We start from the raw sequence: 6,495 nt of genomic DNA, 5'->3' as shown, positions 1-6,495 counted from the left end.
TCAGGTCTCTTTAGGAGTCAAGTACTTGGGCTTCGTGACTTTTTTTGGTTAGCTTCTGAATTCTAAGCTTTTCTCCAAGTGCTAAACATGTCGCCTTTGATAAATCACGTTCAGTGGCATAAGTTCTTTTCATGTGAAGTAGATGCTGTCAACCCCCTTCTCGGAAAGCAGGGAATTTGCTTTTCCAGCCACAGGAATGTCTTAACACTAAAGGAGTTACACCTTCTCCTATGTAAGGGTAAGGGTATGGAATACTGAAAAAATAATGGGCTGAAAAGGTAATACTGTGAAGTAAATAAATATTTTTCTCTATAGCCCTAGTCTCCTTTTTCCATAAACTTCCCCAACCAGAAGTTACCAGATTAAATATAAGAATCCCAGTTGAATTTGAAATTCAGATAAATGTCTGATATTAAATATATATATATATATATATATATATATATACATACCACATTTCAATGGTACATACTTATACTAGAAAAAATTTGTTGTTTATCTGAAATTCAAATTGAACAGGGCATCCTGCATTTTTATTTGCTAAATCTACCCCAACCCCAAATCACATTAACCATTTTCTTTCTCCTCTACCAAGCTTACTCCTAAGGGAAGATTTGAGAATGTATTCAAACAAAAGCATAAAATGATAGATAGGATTATGGTCATCATGGTTACCTTCATTTAATAAAACTAGAATGTCACAGAGGAGAATTTATCAACGGGGTGGTAGCCAGGAGTCCTGGGGGCACAAATGACTTCTTGCTTTTGAAGTCCTACCATGAGCAGCTTCAGCGTCTCAGCCTTAAACCTGGCTCAGGAATTGCAGGTTAGGAATCTTGGCTTCCTTCTGGCTTGGCTGCTAGGAGACTGTGGGTCTGGAACATGCCACTTAACTTCCTTGCTGCAGTTGTCGATTGCTACCTACAAAACTACCCAAAACCTAATGGCTTACAACAACAACTGTTTTATTATGTCTCACAATTTTATGGGTAGGAAATTCAAGCATGTCTTTGGTGGATGATTCTTCTCCACATGGAGTCAGATGGGTCCTGGTATTGGCAGCTGCTCTGGTCTAGAGTTCCCCAGACAGCTTCACTCACAAGCGTAGGGTGGCATTGCTCTCTCTACACCTGGCTTGTCCACCTGGTTAGGTTGGACTTCCTCACAGCAAGATAGCCTCAGGACAGTTGGACTTCTAACACAGAAGCTCAGGTGCCAAGAGGGAGTATTTTGTCAAGAAGGAAAAAACTTTTCCTCTACTTTCCTAAGTTCAGTTTCTGCAGACCTGCAAATTAAATGACAAAAGACAGATTAGCAGGACAAAAAGGTTTATATATACAGGAGCCAACAAAAGAAGTAACTGTCTGGTCAAATGATTAAGAAGATAAGAAAGTTTGTGATAATGTTTGTCTATGCAAGTATGAGTTGGTCTTTCCATCTTTTTCAGGCCATAAAACTCCCTACAGAGAAGGGATTTATGGTAGGTTTACTCTAGGTCTCTCTCCTTGGAGTAAAAGACTCCTCAAAGAGAATTTATGTCAATTCTTATTTCTCAGAAGTTTCTGCATTTAGTCAGATAAGGGAAGTTTGGAGAAGGCTTTTTTTTTTTTTTTTCTTGCATCTGTTGAACCTCAAATGTCTTAGGCTTAAAATAATCTTCATACCAACTCTGGGGTTCCAAGAGAAGCCTAACAGTTTCTAAGAGATCAAGACAGAAGCAGCAATACTCCTTCCCAGTGAATGTCACAAGACATGCAACCTCATTTCTGTCACATTCTGTTAGTGGAATTGAGTCTCAGGGCCTGCCCAGAATACCAGGAGCTGTAGTTCATGGAGGAGCTCTCTTCAGACTAGTACTGCCCTCCCTGAGACTCGGTTTCTGCCTCTATTAAATGGGCTAAGATTACAACATGTTTGTGAGACTCACATGGAATAGATGTAAAAAATAAAAGGAAAATATTGCATTTCTATTGCAATGCATTAGGTAGCCTGATTCTAACTTTTCCACTATCATACCCATTTTCTGAATTTTGTGTGTGGGATTTTATTTACATATAACAAAATTGGAATTATATACTCTTTTAATATATTGCAGAATTTTATATATGTAATTACATATATTATACATATATACATACATATGTGTGTATAATATACACACACACACACACACACACACACACACACACACACACCCTAAGGTGTTTATTGTAGATAATGAATGACTTCTTTCTATGCATCTAGAATGGTACTAGCTAAATTCCATCCTTGGGAGAGTTAAGAAAATAGTCACTCAGTTTTTTGTAGGACTTAATTCTGCTGCAGAATCTCATTCTAGAAAGGCTGGTCTAAAAGGTTGAAATCACTTTGTTAAAGCTAATCTAGCTCTTATAATACCATCCCTTTAAGATAGTATAGTGCCTACATACTAAAAAATCAGTGTGTAGAAAATGCAGAGAAGATAAATTGAATTTAAAGATGAAGTAACAAAAACATGTTCTCCCTGACTACACACCTTCACCCAGTAGAAGTACACCATCCCCATGCCCACACTTGTGTGCACACACACACACAGACACAGACACACTAATGAGGGAGGAGAAACGTACTCAAGGATGCATAGAATCAAGTCAAGTGTGCATTGATATACTAGCTTCCACATATCTCCTCCAGTTGTTAGACTCATTCCTTAAGAAGCTCAAGGGCTGAGATTCCATTGCTTCTTAGAATTCTCCTGCAGAATCCTCTCACCTTTGTGAGAAAACTCAGCAGCATGAGATATGTCCTAGCCTGCAACCTTAAGACTTGTCAGTCATATGGAGACTCCCATGAGACCATTTTCTATCACATTCTTTACTTGAGAAGTTGTATAAATTTTACTGCTTATATATAGCAAAGCAAGATTTCTGTGATACCAGATACTTGATTTGACAGGATTTTTAAATTTACCAGCCAGATATTTTAGATTCCTGGAAGAAGTGTTAAAAAATTAAGCTCTTCAAAATTTTAAGAAGTTAAAATTCTGTGTCTCTTTGGTAAGGTGTTTATCTGACACAGTCTGTGAACTGTGCTCTGCTAAGATGTTGGTGGCATAAGTATTTTTCACACAAAACACAGATGAGATTCTTAGTGAGTAGTACTAATATCTCTCCTTAATGACACCTGTGAAAGCTAAAATGGCTGGGCATTATAGTACATATTTGCTACTTTTTACTAAAGAACCAGCTGTCTGTGATGTTCAGGGGTTTTCCCATAGCATAGGTTTAAAACTTTTTTTTCCCTAAAGTCTAAAATAATGTTCTATTGTATTATTTCCTTAAGGAGTATTGCATGAGTGGAATTAGTACTATAACTGCAGAGAAATTCAGGAATGATGTAATTATCCTGCACCACTTAGACATAAGCATTTTGTCTGAAATCGTCTAGATGGTTTCAGTGGTTCATGATAGTCCTTTCGTTGTGGGAATTTGTTCTATGGGTGGACATCTGGACAAATGCAAACATTTATCCAAATGCAGACCATCAAAATAAGACTGAAAATCAGTGTGTAGATAATGCAGAGAAGATAAGATTGCTCTACAACCAAATATCCAGAATTCTCAATGGCTTGATTTTCATTTCACTATGCCAGAAGAAACACATACTGTTCTTCTTGCGAGAAATGGTGGCAAGTGAAATTGAAGCAATTAAGAATCATCAGGTATTTGGGTCAAGTTACTTAATATATTTTCCTCATATCTTAGGTATATATAGGAGGGATAAGAGGCCACAGTTAACCAGTCAAGTTGGAGGAAGCATTACCTCAGGAAAAAGGAATGATTGGTTGCTGTGGAAGTCTCGGTGTTACGAGGAGGTCAGAGGCTATGTTGGTCAAGAAAAATGCAGTTGTTTTAGGTAAACTTGATTGTTCTCCTGACACTGAAGCTTGTCAAATTGTGCTCTGCATTATCTGGGGCTACTCTTGGAGATCTGGTGAGAGCCTGGCAGCTGGTGTTAGAAACTCAGAGGCTGTTTCATCAGGAGACGTATTGACTTTTAGAAGCTTCCTGGGGACAATTCCAGATGGCCCACTTAGCAGGAAACTCATTTATTTGTAGCTCCAAACACTTGCGAGAATCCCTAATGGCCTCATGAACAGGACCAGAAGCTCATAGTTGTTCCCTTGTGGTCAATCTATAAGCCATATTAACTCTTTCAGGCTAAAAGGGTACCTTTAGGCATCAGGTTTCTCATATTGTTTATTATAAATTCCTCGGGTTGGATTTTAAATTAATGAAATTAATTCAGTGGGGAAGCTGGTTTAACAAGATGAGAAGCTCTGAGTCAAGGACTTCTTAAGCTGGGTCATGTTCTGCCTGGTGTGGGATCCAGCCCCAGCCAGACCTACTCTTCCAGACATTCTAGATGTCTAAATAGAAGAGATTATAATTCCAGAAGGTTAACACATAAAACTGGGTGGAAATTTTTAGGAGACGTGGACTATTCTGAGAGAGGCTGAGGTTCACAGGAAGGGTTGGAGGTTTTGTGGAGAATGAGGAGGGGCTTGAACACTAGAACAAAAGGAGCATTAAAGACACACGATATAGCGGAAAGAATGCAATATCTGTGACTTAGAGCATATTAACCACTTTTATTTTTAGTCTATTTATTAATTAGTGAGATGCTCAGTCTCACTCAACCGTAGGGTGCCTAGGCATCATGTTGTGGGAACAGTGTTGGAGAGGGGCCTCAAGAGGTAGCCAGCGTCCAGATCACAAAAGTCCTTGCAGGCTACCTAAAGAGTTTTCCTCTCTTTTCTTTCTCTTCCTTCCTTCCTTTTTATTTTATTTTTTGGCAGACAATGGGAAGTAAGTAGAACTCTTTAAAGAGGGCAGTAGAATCAATAGGTTTGCTGTATGTGGAAGCACACACTGATGATGACAGTCGACGGAAGAGGCAGAGCCTGTTGATAAGGAGCTGAGAAGCTGATGCAAGAGCCCTGATGAAAGACCGTGAGGGATAGACCATGGCAGTAGGAATGGAGATGAGAGGCCATTTTTCACTAATTCAACAGATATTTGTGGAGTACCTATTATGAGGTAGGTGATGAATGTTGTATATTAGGAATGCAGAGATGAATAAAACAGAGCAGTTACTTGATCTCAAGGAGTTTATATTTTAGTGAGAAAGAACAATAAGAGCCCAAATTAATGATAAGATTCTTTCAGCTAGAGAGAACTACTTTGAAGAAAATAAAACTGGGTGTCATGGGAGAGTGACTGGGCTAGGGGAGCCTCTAGAAAGGAAGTGACATTAGATCTAGGACGTGACTGACAAGAAGAAATGAGTCATGTGATCTAGGGGAAGAGCATTTCGGGCTCAATGTAAAGTGGAACAGCCAATGTAAAGAGACTAAGGATCTAGAAGTGTGGGAGGGAGAGTCAGAGTGGCTGGAACAGGTGATGGAGGAAGGAAGAATGGTAGGTAATGGGGCTGAAAAGGAAGATTTGAAAGCTATTGTGGAATTTAGATTCTAAGCAATGGGAGTGACGTAATCTGGCTTACAGCTTTAAAATGTCACTGATTGCTGTGTGGAAACACAGAAGCCGGTTATGAGGCTATTGCAGTAGCCCAGGTGAGAGATACTGGTGGCTTAGATCAAGATGTTAATCATGAAGATAGAAAGAAGTGTTGAAAGTCAGGATATGAAAGATACTGCAGACCCTCAGCTTTTGAGAGAAAGGTATTCAGAAAATTCTGCACAAATCCTTAAATATGAAAATATCACTATAGCGTATGATCAAGCAAATATGAAAATCATGTCAACATTTTAGTCCCTCAATGAGATTACTTCTTATGCCATATTGAGTAGAGAACAATAAAACCCCAGTGGAATATGTATGCCCAAGACCAACACAGATGGCTGTACATATATTTAACAGAAAACATTATTTACAGCCACAGTTACCTTTGAAGGAAGTGTTTATTAGAAGGAAGAATCTTGTCTGCTTGATGGTTCTGATCGGAAAAGTCTGCACTTAGGATGGCTTATCTCATAGAGTAATTGAGACCCAACCCTCCCTGTTAATTCCTGGCTGTCTTCCACACACATGTGTAAAGATACATGATGCTTTTTTGGGGGAGGAAAACTTTCCCTCTACCAACTTAATTCCAGTGATTGAGGTAGGGGGTCGGGGGTGCAAATTAACTGGCAGTAGACATATTACCAGGAGAAAAGTGTATTATATATGTGAGAACATTCAGATTAAGAGGCTTCCTGAACAGCTGGAGATAAGGGTTTATATGCCAACTTAATAGGGGAAAGGGAGTGGGGAGAAAGGACTTCTATGGAAAAACAAATGGGCTTTCAGAAAGACAAATGGGCTTTTAGAACAAATGGAAAGTATGATAATCTGTGATAATGTTTGTTTATGCAGCCTCTCTATCCCAGTGTGAGTGGTCATCTTGTTACTGGAGAGGGGATGTACGCCAGCCTCTAAGAAGATTCTGCCCTTA

Source organism: Delphinapterus leucas, chromosome 18, assembly GCF_059928025.1.
Source record: "Delphinapterus leucas isolate spDelLeu-1000000601 "Yukka" chromosome 18, BTC_Dleu_Yukka2, whole genome shotgun sequence".
Classification (NCBI taxonomy): domain Eukaryota; kingdom Metazoa; phylum Chordata; class Mammalia; order Artiodactyla; family Monodontidae; genus Delphinapterus; species Delphinapterus leucas.
Note: the sequence above shows the minus strand (reverse complement) of the source record.